The sequence below is a fragment of the Salvelinus alpinus genome, chromosome 4, assembly GCF_045679555.1.
Source record: "Salvelinus alpinus chromosome 4, SLU_Salpinus.1, whole genome shotgun sequence".
Classification (NCBI taxonomy): Eukaryota; Metazoa; Chordata; class Actinopteri; order Salmoniformes; family Salmonidae; genus Salvelinus; species Salvelinus alpinus.
Genome location: NC_092089.1, coordinates 64,305,468 through 64,326,364, shown reverse-complemented (window position 1 = coordinate 64,326,364; position 20,897 = coordinate 64,305,468). Strand labels below are relative to the sequence as shown.

The 20,897-nt window shown below is 46.0% G+C and overlaps 1 protein-coding gene across 2 annotated transcripts in view; it reads right to left on the bottom strand.

Moving 5' to 3' along the window:
* Positions 1-20,897, bottom strand: part of LOC139574124 (bifunctional heparan sulfate N-deacetylase/N-sulfotransferase 1-like) — a 104,079-nt gene that overhangs the window by 40,509 nt on the left and 42,673 nt on the right. The gene's annotated exons all lie outside the window — the stretch shown is intronic.

The window sequence follows — 20,897 nt, the reverse complement described above, 5'->3', positions numbered from 1 at the left end:
AATTAATCGGCCATTCCGATTAATCAGTCGACCTCTACTTGTAACAGTACGACGCCGATTAGCTTACGTCACTACATGCCTCGCCCACTAGCATTACGTCACTACAAGCATTGTGTCACTACACGGACATTAGCTAGCTAGCACACACCAGCTGGCTAGCACACACTAGCTAGTAAGATTGTTTTTACCAAAGTCACATTTATTGTTTGATTTTAAAATGTATTCATTAATGAACACATTGCTGTCTCTGGGAAATTTTGTCAACAACATTTTCAAATGTAATGACATTGAATATCGCCATCAAATATTGGCTTTGTCCTCCAAAAATTGCCATCGACCCAAAAACAAGTTCTATATCGGCCGTTCCCTAATTGTGTTGTTATTCAGCAACACGTAATCGGACAGAGTGCATGGGCTGATCTGGAAGTTAACTCCTGGAGCCCTGATCCCACAACATTCTTAAGAGCAATTCTGAGAAGAAGACAGTAAAAAGGGATGTTTTAGGACAGAAATGAGACCGATTGTGGCTATTTCTGTAGCCTACCTGAATATTTAGTGGTGGACAGAGCGAGTTTCTAGCCCTGATAATGTAACCACATTAGCTCATCTGATGTGATTGTATCTGATGTTATCTAGCCCAGAGATCCCCAGCTTGAAGCAAACTGCAGCAGGCACAGTATAATAGCATGATTATACATTCAGAATGTGGAGAGCCGATTAGGGCTGAGATGAATAAAAACATGGGGAGAGAAGATTAAATATGTATGGGTCTTCTCCACTCAGATGGCCTCTAAAAGCAGCTTCTCCAAACTGAGAATCTGGGATCTCTGATACAGCCGCGCCTCACTGGAGATACGGAGGATCTGAGGGGATTGGAAAACATGTGAAATGGATTACCACACTCTGGGGAAAGCCGCCGGGATGGTATTTGAAATAGCGACGCCATGGGAATACTATGGTACAGGCAGGGAGACACAGACACACACGGTACCAATCAGTGGCGGTCAGTGCAATTTATGATGAGGGAGGATTTTTTTTTTTTTTTTACATGAGCATGGCCTTATTTCTATTACTGTAACGATTGTCGTCGGGAGAAGGAGAAGAGGACCAAGGTGCAGCGTGGTAAGTATTCATAAATACGTTTCTTTAATAAATATGAACACTAACAAAACAACAACACGACAAACGAACAGTTCTGAAAGGTGACGACAAACACTAAACAGAAAATAATCACCCACAACTCAAAGTGGGAAAACAGGCTACCTAAATATGGTTCTCAATCAGAGACAATGATAGACATCTGCCTCTGATTGAGAACCACTCACGGCCAAACACAAAGAAATAGACAACATAGAACACCAGACATAGAATGCCCACCCAAACTCACGCCCTGACCAACCAAAATAGAGACATAAAAAGGATCTCTACGGTCAGGGCGTGACAATTACATCATATTGGATGACTGTCATTCATATTCCATTCATCCAGTTCAATGTAACATCGATAGGTTTAGGCTACTACATGATACAAAAAATGTTCCCTACAACCTAGCCTATGAATGAAGGTTTACAACGTAGTTGCACACAGGTCGAGAGAAAAATCTGAGATGACACACAGTGACACATTGCACACGCTTGCCTGCATCTAAGCTGTAATGGTGTAATCTAGGTGTAATCATTAGTCCAACAGTTGCAAATGAACGTTTCTATTGGACAAATTCTGGTATTTTCATCCCTGTTTCGTTTGCTTCCGTTTAAGATTTATTTTTCAACAGAATCAGCGGATTGAATGCACCCAAGATCATAGCAGCCATGTTGTATTCATTCTAGCCTCTATGCGCTCTCCTCCTCTCACCTTTTCCCTTCGTTTGTGGACTTCAACGAACAACACATCAGCTGTATGTGGCCAGGCGAAAAAAACTTTCCAAGCCAAACCATATCATAACCGCTACACACAGCCTACATCGTTGTGCCCATATGAGCTAAAGTAACGTCCTAGTCAACATAGCTAATAGAACTAATGCACTAGTAAACCCACTACAACCAGTAACGTTACAGTGTATAGTCAGTAGGCAGTTAGACTGGCGGGCCACAGTGGCAATAATTTAATATAACCAAAAGCTTACCTTGACTTGGAAGAGTTCCAGTGTTGTGTTGGATAGTCATAGACAGCTAGCTAACATAGCATCCCTCTGTTTGAGTAACTAAATTAGCCAGCTGCATTTGCTAGCTAAGTAAGTGAAACTGGAAAAAATGGCGCAATCTCTCTCGCTCCTCCTTCATTTTTGAAGAAATGTATTTGTTCAAAGCTGTTCGACTATTGTCTTTCTCTTTCAGTCAACTACTCACCACATGTTATGCACTGCAGTGCCAGCTAGCTGCTGCTTAAGCTTTCAGTACTAAATTCATTCTCTGATCCTTTGATTGGGTGGACAACACCAGTTCATGCTGCAAGAGCTCTGAAAGGTTGGAGGACGTCCTCCGGAAGTTGTCATAATTACTGTGTAAGGCTATGGAAGGGGGTGAGAACCAAGAGCCTCCTAGGTTTTGTATTGAAGTCAATGTACCATGAGGAGGACGGAAGCATGCTGTCCTCGGGCTACAGCATGGTGCTACCCTACAGAGTGCTTTTGAGGCTACTGTAGACCTTCATTGCAAAACAGTGGGTTTTGATCAATTATTTGGTGACGTGAATATATTTAGTCTAGTTTTCAATGTTTTACCATTTTTAAGTTGAAGAAATCCACTGAGGAGGATGGTCCTCTTCTGAGGAGCCTCCACTGGTACCAACAGATGCACACATCCAGTCACACACACACACACACACACGCCAGCGCACATGCCTGTGCACTCGCAAACACACACACACACACGTTCATTAGCGAATAGTGTAGCAGTAAAGTAGAGGTATCTGTTCATAGTATTCTCCCCACTGCACAGTGGAGAGAGAGGAACATACAACTTCATCAACTCAACCCACCCCTTCCCCCATTATAGAGATGAATGAACACACAAGAGACACATCTCACACACACACACACACACACACACACACACACACACACACACACACACACACACACACACACACACACACACACACACACACACACACACACACACACACACACACACACACACTATCCCCCCAAAAACGGAGGAAAATGAATGCCTTTCACTCAAACAACAAGTCTATCACAGGGCCTTACCCCCCAATCTATATTCTTAATGCTGAGTGCCAAGCAGAGACGCACCAGGTCCCATCTTTAAATTGGCTGGTACAGGACAAAAAGATAACAGTAGCAGTAACAGTAGTGTAAAAACAGTGTGGTCCATAATGATTGACACCCTTGATAAAGATGAGCAATAAAATACTTTATAAAATAAACAACACAAATACTGAGCTACATTGCATATGCAAAAAACTTTGGAAACTATATCATTTTATAATAATACAATTGTTCAGAGAAAGACATTTTGTTTAACTGTAACGTTCCTGACCTGTTTTCTGTTGTTTTTGTATGTGTATATGGTCAGGGCGTGAGTTTTGGGTGGGCAGTTTATGTTTTCTGTTTCTATGTTGGTTTTGGGTTGCCTGGTATGGCTCTTAATTAGAGGCAGGTGTTTTGCGTTTTCCTCTAATTAAGAGTCATATTTAGGTAGGGTGTTCTCACTGTTTGTTTGTGGGTGATTGTCTCCTGTGTCGTCTATGTATGTACCATACGGGACTGTTTGGCTGTTCATTCGTTTTGATGTAGTCTGTTCCTGTCCGTGAGTTCTACGTTTAGTTAGTTTAATTCATGTTCAGGTTTCGTCTACGTCGTTTTCTTGTTTTGTAATTTTGTAAGTGTTTGTTTTCGTGTTGCCATCGTTTCAAATAAAGAGATGGCTTATTTCCCTAATGCTGCGTATTGGTCCACTGATCCTTCTCTCCTCTCCTCATCTGAGGAAGAGGAGGACAACAGCCCTTACAGAATCACCCACCAACCTAGGACCAAGCGGCAAGGGAATGCTCAACAGAGCAACCAGGACTTCTGGACTTGGGAGGAGATCCTGGACGGTAGAGGACCCTGGGCTCAGCCAGGGGAATATCGCCGTCCCAAGGCGGAGTTGGAAGCAGCGAAGGCTGAGAGGCGCTGGTATGAGGAGGCAGCGCGGCGACGCGGTTGGGAGCCCGTGAGTCAGACCCAAAAATTTCTTGGGGGGGGGCACACGAGGAGTGTGGCAAAGCCGGGTAGGATACCTGAGCCAACTCCCCGTGCTTACCGTGGAGGTAGAAGGCGTCGTACTGGTAAGACACCGTGTTATGCGGTAAAGCGCACGGTGTCCCCAGTACGCGTGCTTAGCCCAGTGCGGGCTATTCCACCTTGCCGCACTGGGAGGGCTAAGTTGGGCATCGAGCTGGATGTCATGAAGCCGGCCCAACGCATCTGGCCACCAGTGCGTCTCCTCGGGCCGGCATACATGGCACCAGCCTTACGAATGGTGTCCCCGGTTCGCCAGCATAGGCCAGTGCGGGCTATTCCACCTTGCCGCACTGGCAGGGCTACGGGCACCATTCAACCTGGTAAGGTTGGGCAGGCTCGGTGCTCAAGAGCACGTGTCCTCCTTCACGGTCCGGTATACCCGGTGCCACCTCCATGTACCAGTCCTCCGGTGGCAGCCCCCCGTACCAGGCTGTCTCTCCGGGTTCTCTCTCCAGCTGTTTCCTCCTCTCCAGCGCAGCCAGTGCCTATACCACGCACCAGGCCTACTGTGCGCCTCAGCAGGGCAGAGTCGGCCGTCTGCCCAACGCCTGCTGCACTGCCTGTCTGCCCAGCGCCGTCTGAGCCATCTGTCTGCCCAGCGGCGCCTGAACTGCCCGTCTGCCCAGCGGCGCCTGAACTGCCCGTCTGCCCAGCGGCACCTGAACTGCCCGTCTGCCCAGCGGCGCCTGAACTGCCCGTCTGCCCAGCGGCGCCTGAACTGCCCGTCTGCCCAACGGCGCCTGAACTGCCCGTCTGCCCAACGGCGCCTGAACTGCCCGTCTGCCATGAGCCTGCAAAGCTGCCCGTCTGCCATGAGCCTGCAAAGCCGCCCGTCTGCCAAGAGCCTACAGAGCCTTCCGCCAGACCGGATCAGCCAGAGCCTTCCGCCAGACCGGATCAGCCAGAGCCTTCCGCCAGACCGGATCAGCCAGAGCCTTCCGCCAGACCGGATCAGCCAGAGCCTTCCGCCAGACCGGATCAGCCAGAGCCTTCCGCCAGACCGGATCAGCCAGAGCCTTCCGCCAGACCGGATCAGCCAGAGCCGTCCAGCCAGGACCTGCCAGAGCCGTCCAGCCAGGACCTGCCAGAGCCGTCCAGCCAGGACCGGCCAGAGCCGTCCAGCCAGGACCTGCCAGAGCCGTCCAGCCAGGACCTGCCAGAGCCGTCCAGCCAGGACCTGCCAGAGTCCCTCAGCCAGGATCTGCCAGAGTCCCTCAGCCAGGATCTGCCAGAGTCCCTCAGCCAGGATCTGCCAGAGTCCCTCAGCCAGGACCTGCCAGAGTCCCTCAGCCAGGACCTGCCAGAGTCCCTCAGCCAGGACCTGCCAGAGTCCCTCAGCCAGGACCTGCCAGAGTCCCTCAGCCAGGACCTGCCAGAGTCCCTCAGCCAGGACCTGCCAGAGTCCCTCAGCCAGGACCTGCCAGAGTCCCTCAGCCAGGACCTGCCAGAGTTCCTCAGCCAGGATCTGCCAGAGTATCTCAGCCGGGACCTGCCCCTTGTCCCGGTGCTGCCCCTTATCCCGGTGCTGCCCCTTGTCCCGGTGCTGCCCCTTGTCCCGGTGCTGCCCCTTGTCCCGGTGCTGCCCCTTGTCCCGGTGCTGCCCCTTATCCCGGTGCTGGTCCTTATCCCGGTGCTGCCCCTTATCCCGGTGCTGCCCCTTATCCCGGTGCTGCCCCTTATCCCGGTGCTGCCCCTTGTCCCGGTGCTGCCCCTTGTCCCGGTGCTGCCCCTTCTCCCGGTGCTGGCCGTTCATTTAGGGGATGTTAGTTTGAGGGTGGTCATTGGGAGGGGAAGACAGAAGCGGGGAGTGACTATGGTGGTGTGGGGACAGCGTCCGGAGCCTGAGCCACCACCGTGGTCAACTGCCCACCCAGACCCTCCCCTGGACTTTGTGCTGGTGCGCCCGGCGTTCGCACCTTGAGGGGGGGGTTCTGTAACGTTCCTGACCTGTTTTCTGTTGTTTTTGTATGTGTATATGGTCAGGGCGTGAGTTTTGGGTGGGCAGTTTATGTTTTCTGTTTCTATGTTGGTTTTGGGTTGCCTGGTATGGCTCTTAATTAGAGGCAGGTGTTTTGCGTTTTCCTCTAATTAAGAGTCATATTTAGGTAGGGTGTTCTCACTGTTTGTTTGTGGGTGATTGTCTCCTGTGTCGTCTATGTATGTACCATACGGGACTGTTTGGCTGTTCGTTCGTTTTGATGTAGTCTGTTCCTGTCCGTGAGTTCTACGTTTAGTTAGTTTAATTCATGTTCAGGTTTCGTCTACGTCGTTTTCTTGTTTTGTAATTTTGTAAGTGTTTGTTTTCGTGTTGCCATCGTTTCAAATAAAGAGATGGCTTATTTCCCTAATGCTGCGTATTGGTCCACTGATCCTTCTCTCCTCTCCTCATCTGAGGAAGAGGAGGACAACAGCCCTTACATTAACAAGTATTATTATTTTGTATTTTTAAAAGATAGGGGTCAAAATGATTGGCACCCTTGTTTTCAATACTTCAATATTGGTACCCTCCCCTTGCGAGGATAAAGACACTGAGCCTTTCCCCCCCCCCAAAAAAATATGAGATTGAAGAACGAGGGATTTTAGACCATTTCTTCATACAGAATCTTTCCAGATCCTTGATATCCTTCATCTGCACTTATGGACTGCCTTCAACAATTCAAACCACAGGTTTTCAATGGGGATCAAGTCCAGAGACTGATGACCATTGCAAAATGTTGATTTTTGCGGTCAATTAACCATTTCTTTGTGGATTTTGATTCGTGCTTGGGGTTATTGTCTTGCTGGAAGATCCATTTGCAGCCAAGTGTCAGCCTCCTGGCAGAGGCAACCAGGTTTTTGGCTAAAATGCCCTGGTACTTAGTCAAGTTCATGATGCTGTTGACCTTAAGGGCCCCAGGACCAGTGGAAACAAAATAGCCCCATAACATCATAGATCCACCACCGTATTTTACAGTAGGTATGAGATACTTTTCTGCATATGCTTCTGTTTTTCAACGCCAAACCCACCACTGGTGTGCGTGGCCAACGAGCTCCATTTTCATGTTATCTGAACATAGCACCGGTTCCCATCCAAGTGCCAATGCTGTTTATCAAACTCCAGGCGGTGCTATGGTTCGATGACATGAAAATAGAGCTCTTTGGCCAAGCACACCAGTACACTCTTTTTGATGCCAATAATTATGGACCCCACTGTATATTTGCCAGACAAGACGAGAATCCATTAAGGAGGGTAGTGAAACCACTTAAAGATCACAACATCTGATGAAGGGACCAAATGTGTTCTGAGCTTCTTCCTGGCCAATCTCACCCTTCTAACTCAATGTCGGCTCGAACTAATTTCAAATTCATTCCAGTAGGTTGGATATTGAGTTATGATTAAGCAATCAAGGAGAAAGTATAATTTACTGCACTTGGAATGATTTCCAATATTTTCCAGCCATTTTCTCAGTAAGTTGAGTGACAGCGGTGGCTATTAGCTAGGGGCCACAGGAGGCTGCATCCTACGGTGTATATTGTATATGGATTCAATCGCTCCATTCCTCCACTTTATGTCATGCATATGGATGTACTGCAGCGCTGGAATAAGATGGCCGACGGGTTTATGTGTGGAAATCAAGAGGGCCTGGGGCAGTGAATAAGATACAAACACACACGCACAGACGAGTGGTGGTTTACTTAGGAGAGAAATGAGATTGTAGTCCCTGAGACAAACTCACAATGGTGGTCATTTATCATTTTTTTGACGGGGTTGGAGGGGGAGAAGAGGTGAGAGGTGGCTTTCATATAAATTCAGGGCAGGTGGAATCAATGTGGTGATGGTGTCCAGCTGGGAAGAAAGAAAGAAAGAGAGAGAGAGAGAGAGAGAGAGAGAAAAGATAGAGAGAGAGAGAGAGACCTTGGGATCAATGTGAGTGGGAGGAGTGTTTGTTCAGATTGTTTACCCACTGCCACCTCAGGACACAACACTGAAGGACACTGGGCCAGCAGCAGCACAAAGCTTCTCCATTGGGAGAGAGAGAACGAGAGAGCATTGTTAATGTGCTCTCCTTGTGTTTGCAATACAGAAGAGGTCTTTCAGAGGTGAAAGTCAGACTGTTGATAGGTCAAAGAGAAGTACGAGCTTAGTGCACACACAACTGTAATATGCTGCGGGGTCTTCTCTTATCTGATCACACTGACAGTCAGAGAAGCCAGCCAAAATTGCTTGATATCTCTAAGAAGTCGTGCATTAGAAGAAAAAAAATATCTACATAAAACATCTGCTAGGATTTCATCTTTTATCTGTAACCATTTGCATCGGACTCGGAAGACAAACGTGGGATATGTAGCTATTCTTTTGCTGAACATATGTTATGGATTTGCTGAACAAGACCAAGCGATAAATCTATACTATGGATAACAGATCATATGGAATCACGGTAGGGAAACGCTACTGTGCAGAAACAATACAAGGTGGACTCTTATAGGAGACGTGGCATAATAGACCACATACAACACAATCCAAACCAACTCAACACTACTGTGCGCAGACACAATATAATGTAACAAATAATTCCCTATTTCTTAAAAAATATGTTGCAATTGAAAAAAGTTTGTCTCCACACGTAGTTATTGGATTGCCAACACTGCAGAAACATTTTTTTCTCCCTCAAATGGCTTCTGCAATATTGGCAATTCAATAACTACGTGGGAGACCAAAACTTTTTTTAAATTGCAGCTTATTTTCTAAGAAATAGGGAATTATTTAAGAAAAGTGCAAGGGTGCCAATATATTTGTCCGCCACTGTATATAACCCATATATAATATATTTACGATGAAATAACAAAAAATACACATGCCAACCTGCCAGAAACACAATACAAACCACATAAAGCGTGTGCCAAACCCAAAACAAGGCTTTTGAAACACAAGCTCAGATCAGCAGGACAAACAGCCACCATTGCCCTCCCGACCTCCTCAAATCTGGCCCGATCAATCTGTGGGCCGAGGGGGATAACACCGGCTCTGATTGGCTGATCAGACAGTGATAAGCAGCACCACAATACCTCCTCATGAAATGATGATGAGCTGGATTTAAGAGCCTGCCTGGCTACGTGTCAGGTACCAGAACATTATCACTCTCAATGGAACACGACTCTTCCCTATTTCTTTCTCTCTCCCTCCATCCCCTTTCTCTCCCCCCTCTCTCTTCCCTCTCTCCCTCTTTCATGTCCAGAAAAGAGAAAGCCGAGCAGCCCGTACAGATTTGCCTGTGATTCCGGCAACGAAGAGGGGTTCCCATGGGAATACCGCGGTAAGGAAGAATAGCTGACAAAAGAGAGAGGAGACATTATGTTGTGCTGTGCTGCCCATATTTTGGCTCAGCCAGATGAAACAGATAGCATTTTCCACTGGCTGGTGAGGATGGGGAGCGGGTTGTATTCAGAATCATCATCATCATCATCAGCGTGCTTTCACAGTTTAATCAACAACAGCAGATAGGCCTGCCTGGATGCAGAATAACAGTCCATATAGACAGTCACGGTTTGCATAAACAAACAAAAGACAGAACACTGTGCCCTCATGACGGTGACTGATATGATTTTACTCACTACTTCATGGAATACAAACATGCCTAGCCCTGCCACTCCCCCACAGCTTCAGCCAGCTCTCCTACCTTCCCAGCCCCAGTTACAGCTGCTGTTCCATAACACTCCACCCGCCCAGTCCCCCGCCCTGCCATCCCCAGCCAGCATCAGGTGAGACATGCGGGATGTCAGGGAGATGACAGGTCTATCTGGGCTCTGTCTGTTACCCTGCCTTCCTTCATTTCTCCCCCCCCCCCCCCCCCAGCTCACTGTCTGTGTGTGTGTGTGTGTGTGTGTGTGTGTGTGTGTGTGTGTGTGTGTGTGTGTGTGTGTGTGCAGGTTGCTGTGCTTTTCACTGTCCGTTCTGGGGAAACGGGACAGTTATGGATTAAATGCCAGTGTGCAGCAGCGTATACACACCCGTTTGACAGTTTAATGGAGCGTGGATGTGTGTGGATGTGTGTGTGTGTTAGGAGGGGGAGTTATGGGCATCAAATCACACAAACACACACTGCAGCAGAGCGGTGTGTTGGCTGTGTAAAATGTGAAACCTGTCTCTGGCATCACATGCACAACATTTCACCAGCTGCCAAAGTAAATTCAGCCACAAACGGTCACTGTAAACCCAATGTAACATTTCCCATTCGTTCCGCCACACGGCCTTCAAACACACACAGGCAGTGGCGGCGCCATGTTTTCTCTCCTGCTGCCTGAGACAGCTGTGGTAACAGAACAGGGAAAGAGGGAGAAAGAGATGAGAAAGGTAAGATGATTTACCCAGTCTGTGACCCTGACTACCACCTCCCCCACTCTTCCCCCACTCCTGATGGGAAGCTTCCAATCAGAGCAAACGATCAATACGTCCTGGCCTCTGGGCCTCTGTAGCTGGGTCTCTAAAGCTTACGACTAGCACTTAAGAAGAAAGAGAGTGAATATTGATTATCAAGGGTTAATAAGACCCAGCAGAGTGCCTAACATTGGGTGATTGGGTTATGTATTACAAGATTGATTAATTGATACACGTGTCAGATGTACAGTAAGCAACAACAAAAAATTATTTATTCACTGAATAATACATGCAAATGGATGTGATGGTGCATGTTTACAGGCTTAATTGCCTCTGCCTTTCCTAATAAGATATCAAGACCAATCAGACAAGCAAAAAACAATGCAATGCAAATGTATATTCCAGTCCTGAGACACACACACCGGCCCGCACACACCCGTGTGCTTATTTTAAATTATTAGGTGGCTCTTAAAAGAGCATCACTGATTGGCAATGAACAGGGACTGTGGTGTGTGTACTACTACGTGCGTCTTGCCAATAATGTGGGATCGAGCATCCCATTGGTTTCCTGCATCGTTAATTGAACTGCGGGAAAACAATGCACGACAGGCGGGGTTGACGGACACAGTATACCTATGTCCTAGCTATCGTTAGCTAGCTACCTATCCCGTCTGCTGTGTACCGGAGTCCTAGTTAGCTAGTGTAACGGATGTGAAATGGCTAGCTAGTTAGCGGTGGTGCGCGCTAGCAGCCTTTCAGTCGGTTACTTCACTTGCTCTGAAACCTAGAAGTAGTGGTTCCCCTTGCTCTGCAAGGGCCGCGGCTTTTGTGGAGCGATGGGTAACGACGCTTCGTGGGTGACTGTTGTTGATGTGTGCAGAGGGTCCCTGGTTCGCGCCCGTGTCGGGGCGAGGGGACGGTCTAAAGTTATACTGTTACACTAGCACCCAGAGTCCTTCGCTAGAGCCTGCCGAACACCTGCCCTCGCCCTCTCTAACAAAACTGTGGGAAAAGAGTACCCAACAGGCAGGGGCGAAGGACACTGTCTACCTATGCCCTCCATCCCTACGGTACATCCCAAGGAAACACTCCTTGAAGGCAGAGGGGAGGATTGTGCTCCCTGAAATGCGTACCCCAGCTGATTGACGGAGCGCCAGGCCCTATCTATGCACTTGTTTATCTTCTGGTCCCACTGAAACATCCAGCTCCTCCGCTGCTGGAGCAGAACACATTAGTTTGTAGGCTCAAGCGGTATACCGTATAGCAGGGTATTTGGAAATAGCGACTGAATGTTTTTTCATTACCGTCAAAAGTAGTTTTTTTATTTTTATAAATGTGAATATTTGTAGCTACTTATTGAGTAAATAGCTCCAGTCAACGTGTGCAGTACGTTAGGAAATAAAGAAGGCCGTATTCTTCATATCACCGGTCACTTTGTCATTATGAAGTTCACCAGTAGTCCACAGTCAAGTGGTGTTTGTTTGCGAGCACACAACGACGAGAGACCGGAGGCTTGTGAGTCACTCACTGTTGTGCAGCACGAGCCAGGTGATCTAGTTACAGTATGGAATTAACAGCTAAATGTTTGCCAGCTAGATATTTTATAACTATTCATTTAACTGTTTAAAATGTCCTAAATGCTCTGCAGTTGTGCATTTGGTTAGCTAATTTGGTAGCTGGTTAGCTAATTTAGTAGGAAGGGCAGAGGCAATTAATTTAGTATCTAGCTAGTGGTTAGCTTCTTCCAAAATCATGCTTCACTTGGTAACAGCAGAGAATCCCCTGGATTAAGAGCTTTCCTGTCTAATATTTGTTTTGTGCATGCAGCAAACTGTGAGTAGCATTTGTTTGTTACTTGCATAACTTTATGAGCTGGGACGTCTGTCCTGAAAATAGTTTAGGTCAGAGACAGTATAAAATGTTCGCAATGCGCTCGTTAGCATTTAGTTAGCATTCTCTTTGAGATTCTATATGTACTTATTAGCATTGCTAACTTTCGTATTACAGATGATCTGTGGGGTTTCAAAATAGCACCCCTTGTGTTCAGTGCCGGTATTGCCCATTGATCAGCATATTTCTGAGCTTATGTCAATATTACAAGGCAAGCTAACGGTTACAGAAATCAGGAATGCAGACTGGTTCTATAGACCTCTATATATGAGTGTCTGTGTCCAACACACCACCACCTACTGACCCCAAAAAAATATTTCATTAAATATAAATTTTTTCTCAATGACATGTATTGCTAAATAAAAAGGTTTAAGAAAATACAGGCTGGCACCACATTACTACAAGACAGAACGGCTTGCTCAATCAAGCACGATGGTCTTGTAAGTATAAAAACAAAGCTTGTTTAAATATAATTTTAAAAAGCTTGAAACGGTAGTGGAATTGGATTAGTGTGAAGAATCCAATACTTGAACTTGAATGCGGTGCAAATAACATTATTGTGGGAGGCCCTCCTCTAAGAGTATGAATTAGGCTGTTTGAGAAGGTTTGAATCTTAACCAACCTACATGCACATTGTTTGAGGTACAATAGTCCAACATAGCTACTGTAGTAGGTCAAAGCTATGTGCTGGAAAATCTTGGTAGAGAATAGGGGCCCGAGAATGTCATGACACCTATTGTAGGGCTGCACAGTTAATCAAATTCACATCGAAATCGCAATATTGACATCATTGATATCCATTTCGCAAAAGATCTCCATATCGCAATAGTTTGAAACATCACCCAGCTGCATGTAACGCCCATTTTTATTGTTTACTCTGTCGTCTCTCTTTCCCTCTCTCGGCTGCATCCCACACACACAAACCTCACACCCTGTCACTCAAGCAGCACAGTTCCTCCTCCCTGCTGTTCTGTTGGGTCAAATGCAGTCAACAGATTGTAAAGCAGCATCGTTCCTGTTTGGAACAGTTTGCTTCTTCACATAACGCATTCTATTACTATGATTCCAACAAGTCAAATCAAAATTGTAATATTTGGTAAAAGGAATAACAATTAATTTTTTACACATATTGTGCAGCCCTAACATCTTGCACCCAAATGAATAATTAATCACAGCCTTTTCTGGGGCTTCAATAAAACATCAACGTTAAGATAACAAAGGCTATGGCACTAGAGCAACTTCCTGCTGGTTCAAAACCCCATCAATAAGACAGGATGTATTGTGGGTACATTTAGGTAGAGGTAGGGAGGATGCGGCGGATGCCCTTGTCAATCTGTCATGTGTGATCAGAGATCAAAGGGTTAACTGGTACTCTGGCCTATGGCCCTTCCAGGCTTTCATTATTCAACAACAGCCAAGGAGAGAAAGGGTGGATGGGTGGGTGGGGGGGTTGGGGGGACAGAGAGAGCAAAAGAGAGCGAGAATGAGAGAGGGGGGAGAAGAAGAGTAAGAGCGAGGAATGAATGGACGGATAGAGAGAAAGGGATGAGAGCATATGATAGAGAGAGATGGTGAAAAAAGAGACAGGCTAGCAGGCTAGCATCAAAAGGCGAAGCATCAAAAGGCGAATTAATGGACAGATTTAAAGATGAGAGAGAATAATGATAGGAGAGAGAGGGCTAATTCCAATAAAAAGATAGGGGTGAGAGAAACTGATGCAAAACCCTGAAATATGAGAGAGGAATGAAAGAGAAAAAAATGGGAAATTGAAGAGTGGAGAGCGGGTGGGAAAGAAGGTAAGGTAAACCACAGCTGTTAGCCCATTCTCAGGTGTCAGAGTAGCAGTGTATGGATGCTTAACCTCTGACCACATATAAAATGCATTAGTTCTCAGAATGACCTCATTCTATTCTCGTCAATCTGAAAATCCTGACGATGACTGGTCCTAGGCCTCTTGGGAACGAAAGGGCCTCTCGACACTGATCCGAGGTCAGTTTTACATTTCCCTATGTATGGTTAAGGTTTGGATTTTTAGAGGGTAAGATGACCCTAGATCTGTACTTAAGGAGGCAGAGCTCATACCAACCCAAAACAAGATGGCTGCCAAATGTCCTCCAATGGCTCCCAACAGGTAGCAGACTAACCCGAAAACAGGCCTCCTTATAATTTCACTTCTAGAGAGGAAAAACAACCAAACAAAGAGAATACATCCATCAGATGAAACATGTTATGAGTGAAAACCTTGTTTGCGAGGGCTCCTGGGTTTCGTAGTAGTACCAGCACTGCCTCAGCAAGCCACTTCCTTAAATGATTTTCTCTCCCCTGCTGAGCACCAGTAACTAGGTTACAAGGATTCATGAAAGGCAGAACTACCTCCTTGTCTAGTGAGACCAGGAGAAGGGGAGGAGAGACGGATGACGACTCCGGGACATAGAGGAACCAGGAACCACTGGGTGTTAATCAAACTAATGGAGTGAGGTGGACGATGGTAGCTTTATTGAAATCACCCTAATTTACTTAGCCGGAGCGATTGACGAGAGGAAGGAAAGGAAGGACAGCAGGAGGAAAGGGAAGATTGGTGAGAGGAAGCCATTATGAAAGGGTGATGTCACCCGAGACGCTGTCTATCATGTGAATGGGTCAGAGGTAAGGAGGGGAGGGGTTGAGGAGAGGAGAGGAGGAGTAGAGCTCTGGAATGATGGTGACCCTCTAGGAGACATGGCGGGTGATGCTAATTATAGTTCTGTCACACTCTGATCTCTCACTGGGAGACTAAACCTTGGACTGAATCCTGCTCAATAGCATAACAGGAGTTTGCAAAGGGAGGTAGGCACTAGGGAGTGTGCGTGTGTGTTTGTTACGGTTGAGCGATGTCAACCTCTGTACTATCGTGATTATGAACTCATAGAACATCGTGATACTGTATATGATGGTATCGCCCCCCTATTGGCCTACCGTTGGGTAATCGCATGCTACAACTGGTCCAATCATGATGAAAGATAATGTTGTTAAAAGCCTGGGCAGAGGGTAAGTGCAGGCAAATCATTTCCAATATTCCTTTCTGGTGGAGCTTCTGCATGGAACATTTTGCGCTGCTGTGGTAGAATTATCCCCTCTGTCTAGCCTACATTCCTCTCTTGTGTTCTGTATACAACCTATTTATTGAAATAGGCTACCGGAAACAGGAATAGGCAAATTACTCAAACGTCACTCATGTGCTGCCTGACTCCCTTCTGTACTGCGCTGCGCCAGTCAAGTTCAAATAGGCTAAACCATCGTCTGTCACATCGCAATGGCGTCACCGCCAGCGATGGCTGTCAATCATCGCCGATAGATGATAATATCGTAATATCGCCGAACCCTAGTGTGTATGTGTGTGGGGAGGGGGGGGGGGGTTCCACCATATATCCATCAGGTGACAACTCACCCCCTTAGCCCCTTCCCCTATCCCATGATGGTTAGAAAAAGTGTGGGTTAGAGGAGTGGAACGGAATGAGGTTATCCAAGTAGTGTGGTGGGGACACTGGGCCGGATAGGTTGTCAATAGAGGTGCTGAACTAAGGTGAAAGTCCAGAAATGTATGAGTGAATAGTAATCGCCAGGGCGGCAGGTAGCCTAGTGGTTAGAGTGTAGAGGCGGCAGGTAGGCTAGTGGTTAGAGTGTAGGGGCGGCAGGTAGCCTAGTGGTTAGAGTGTAGAGGCGGCAGGTAGGCTAGTGGTTAGAGTGTAGGGGCGGCAGGTAGGCTAGTGGTTAGAGTGTAGGGGCGGCAGGTAGCCTAGTGGTTAGAGTGTAGAGGCGGCAGGTAGGCTAGTGGTTAGAGTGTAGGGGCGGCAGGTAGCCTAGTGGTTAGAGTGTAGGGGCGGCAGGTAGCCTAGTGGTTAGAGTGTAGAGGCGGCAGGTAGGCTAGTGGTTAGAGTGTAGAGACAGCAGGTAGCCTAGTGGTTAGAGTGTAGAGACAGCAGGCAGCCTAGTGGTTAGAGTGTAGAGACGGCAGGTAGCCTAGTGGTTAGAGTGTAGAGACGGCAGGTAGCCTAGTGGTTAGAGTGTAGAGACGGCAGGTAGCCTAGTGGTTAGAGTGTAGAGGCGGCAGGTAGGCTAGTGGTTAGAGTGTAGAGACAGCAGGTAGCCTAGTGGTTAGAGTGTAGAGACAGCAGGTAGCCTAGTGGTTAGAGTGTAGAGACGGCAGGTAGCCTAGTGGTTAGAGTGTAGGGGCGGCAGGTAGCCTAATGGTTAGAGTGTAGAGACGGCAGGTAGCCTAGTGGTTAGAGTGTAGGGGCGGCAGGTAGCCTAATGGTTAGAGTGTAGAGACAGCAGGTAGCCTAGTGGTTAGAGTGTTGGGCCATTAACCGAAAGGCCGCTGATTTGAATACCTGAGCTGACAAGGTGAAAATATGTGCCCTTGAGGAAGGCACTTACAACCCTATTTTGCTCCAGGGACAACGTACTACTATGGCTGAACCTGTAAAATAACACGTCACTGAATCAAATCAAATGAAATGTATTTATAAAGCCCTTCTTACATCAGCTGATATCTCAAAGTGCTGTATAGAAACCCAGCCTAAAACCCCAAACAGCAAGCAATGCAGGTGTAGAAGCACGGTGGCTAGGAAAAACTCCCTAGAAAAGCCAGAACCTAGGAAGAAACCTAGAGAGGAACCAGGCTATGAGGGGTGGCCAGTCCTCTTCTGGCTGTGCCGGGTGGAGATTATAACAGAACATGGCCAAGATGTTTAAATTTTCATAGATGACCAGCAGGGTCAAATAATAATAATCACCACAGTGGTTGTCGAGGGTGCAACAGGTCAGCACCTCAGGAGTAAATGTCATTTGGCTTTTCACTGAACCGATCAGGTGTAAAATAAAACTTTTTTGTTGTTGCTGATATTAGTGTGGGGATTGACTTTGCTGTATTAGAGCTCTCATACAGGGCAGTTAGGAGCTAGGAGCCTAATCCACAGCCATAGTACAGTATATTAGCAGCTAGTGGCACAGCACATAAATTGTGTGGTCATCCTCACGATGCAAGCCATTCCGTCATGAAAGCAATTCAGTTTGTCCTTCTCTTAGGCTTAATCTGTGTCCAGGAAACGGCCCCTCTGTGTGTGGTTTATTACCTTCAAAAAAGGTTGGGATCATTCCTGGTGAACCCAGCAGTTCTAATGGCTTTGATGTTATGGTCTAAATGGTCTTCAAATGGGGAAAGTCCCAAATAAACACTGTATAGTGTTTTGTAAAGATTATGGGTTGGGTTTAATGGTAAATGTCACTAATCACACTACATATAGAGACGTTTTCGAAAAACATATGACTGTCAAGCAATGGTTTATCATTGTATCATTTTATTAGGGTTGGCGCGACAGTTTTAGTCACTAGCCCATTTCTCCATCAAAGTTTTGGGCTTGTAGGAAAAGTCTTCATATGAGAATTGCACCATAGGGATAGCCCTCTCGGAAAGCTGCCATTTGTTAGACTATTCAAGTAGAGTTGGGATTAACCATTAGGGTTGCTATGAGAAGGACAAACTGAATTGCTTGAATGGAAAAAAAACTGGTACTTTTCACAGTAACATATGGTAAATAATGCAAGCGATATGAATGCCAAGTTTTCTTGAACAGGAGGGGGGAAAAATCACAGGGAATACCAGATTTCCAGGAAATACACTACATAGGATGAAGAAGCAATATTCCAAGCCGCAAGGCATAGAGAACAAAAACTGTATACTGCTTCGTGAGGTGGGATTAGTGTGGGGGGTCCGTGGGTGGCTTTTTAGAATTTTATTGGATTGCTCATCTCTTAAATCAATGGTAGGAAAAAGTTTGGTTCAAATCGGATGTTGGGTACTATATTTATAGAAAATTATGTGAATCCTAAAAATGTAAATGGCCAATGTGGGTGCAATCACGTAGCTTAATTTCTCAGAGATCAAATTAAATGTCAACAAAATAATGTTGCAGGAATGCTAATCTTATCTGTTTTTAACTACAGAAAAGATTTCAGAACAATCTAAGATGGTGGGTGTCCTGGCTTGCTAGAATGACATGGAATGACTCTGCTGGGAGATGGAAGGAGAGAGGGATGAGGTGATTGAAAGAAAGATATATGGGGTGATAGAGAGTGAGAAACACAGAGAGAGAGAGAGAGAGGGAGAGCGAGAGAACGATAGAAGCAATAGAAAGAGATAGATGGGGTGACACAAAGAGAACGAGAAACAGACGGTCTGGGAAAGAGAAAAAACTGAAAGGCAAAAGTGTTCGATACACTAGCCTATCCCTTCTCTTTACATCAGAAAAGCTCAGATCACCCACTCTGCAAATGGCAAGATCCAACCGGTCCATCTAAAGTAAACAGATGCCATTGTAATGGTGTTGTCTCTGTGTCTGAGAGCCTTATCACTAATTCATTACTTATTTCCCAGGCAGGCAGCAACGTTACAGTGCAGCTTTATCTTCCCCATAATTAACAGCAAGTAGGCTTAAGGTCCTAATCAATCAAGCCCTGGATCTGGGTCTACAGGAAAAATAGGCAAGTCACAAACATTGTTCTTCTGCCAAAAACAGGCTTATACATGCAGGGTTTTTTATGGATAAAAAAAGGGCTTAGGTCGTGGGCGTGGCAGGGGTGTGGCAATGAGCGCGGTCGGCCTGTCGATTTGGCTAAATTGTAGAGTACATTTTAGAGGCCCCCATCTTGGCATTGTAGAGAAATCGTAGAATTGTTAAGCTAATTTCCTGCAAATCTACACATTTTGCCATGCAGTGGCTAGAAAATGCTGTAGTTGTAAAGTTACATTTCTGCAATTTTACATATTCTGCCATGGAGATTATATTTTTTTGCAGTTTTAAAGCTGGTTTCCTGCAATTATATTCATTTTGCCATGGCTAATGCTGTGTTCTTTTGCTCAAACATAATAACAAAATGTATACTGCTATATTCATTATTTTGGACATTTTAAATTGTCCCTGACTGTCTAGCTTTTATTATGGTCATTGTTAGTACTCAAAGATTACAATATCGAAAAAATATATATAGGTCTAATATTTTTTATACATACTTCACATCTGGTTTTAGTCATTTAAGTTAACACTGAAAGCGTTTTTAAAAATGTATTTTAATTACACTGTTTGGACCCTTAGAAACGCTTATGCAGCCCGCCCAAAGATTACAAAGGCATAAAAATCCCCGCGCATGTTGCGATTCATGTAGGTTAATGTGCTCAAAAGTGTTGACAGAGTGACATAAAAGAAAATAAACTCCACCGCATATTCATTCAAACAGGATGTTTTGCTGTGCAGGAATAAAGTTTGTTTTTATTAGTTGCATGACAAACTTTGAGAGACATTAGTTGTTGTGCAAAACGAAGTAACTTTGCAGAACATCCGGAACTTCTCAAGATATCTGTACGTCAATCAATAGAAAAACAAAAACTTCACTCACTCAGCTCTCCCTCCCTCCATCTCCCCGTCTCAATCTATCGCTATCCCCGTCCCTCTGCTCACACAGGGAAGGTAGCATAGACAAATCTAATTATTGATGCCATATCCCCCCCGTATCCCCCAGTGACTCCACGGTTTCCTGTCGCAGTGGGAGATTAACCACAGCAACACCAATAGGAGCCAGCGCATCAGCCCCAACATCAACACAATTAAGCAGGAAATTAGATGCATGACATGTCGTCACATCTCCCCAACTTCATTAGAAAACACAGCAGACGACTTGGTGATACCTCCTCCGCAGATTAAAACACAGGTGTGAGACATACATTATAATGTTGCTAGAGTTCGAGCTAGGAATAGGACTAGTCCTAAACTTATGTGAAGGCATTTTGCCCTTTGAAGTCCATTTAGGTGGTTTTTACTTGAAAGCCCTAGGCCAAGGCCTGTATGGAGGATGGACACTTGGACGGACAGACTGATACCAACAGTATTCTGCTCTCATAACATAGCATCACAGCAGGCCCGACCTTGATGTTTGTTCATTACAACACTGACATATAAACAATGCAATTATGTTTTTTTCTGGAGAACATATTTGTTCTGGTAGAGAGCTGACAGAGGAGGGATGGGGGTAAACATCGACAACAGAGCACGACAAGAAATACGGATGAAGACAAGAAAACATGAGAATAAGAGGAGAATACAAGAGAACAGAGGACCACAGAACACAACAGAGCAGAGCACATGAGAACAGTCACAGCCAGAACAGAGCAGAACAGGCTGTGATTGTGTGCGGCTAACCCCCGCGCATCCCAGCAGGCATTGCATGATGAATGGGCTCAGGCAATGACTAGGACTTACACCCCCCCTCACACTCCTCTGCCACCACTATCCCTCTCTTCCCTCCCCATCCCTAAACCATAGCTATTCAGCTCCTGCCATCCCACTAGACTAATTTGCATTCAGTGCACTG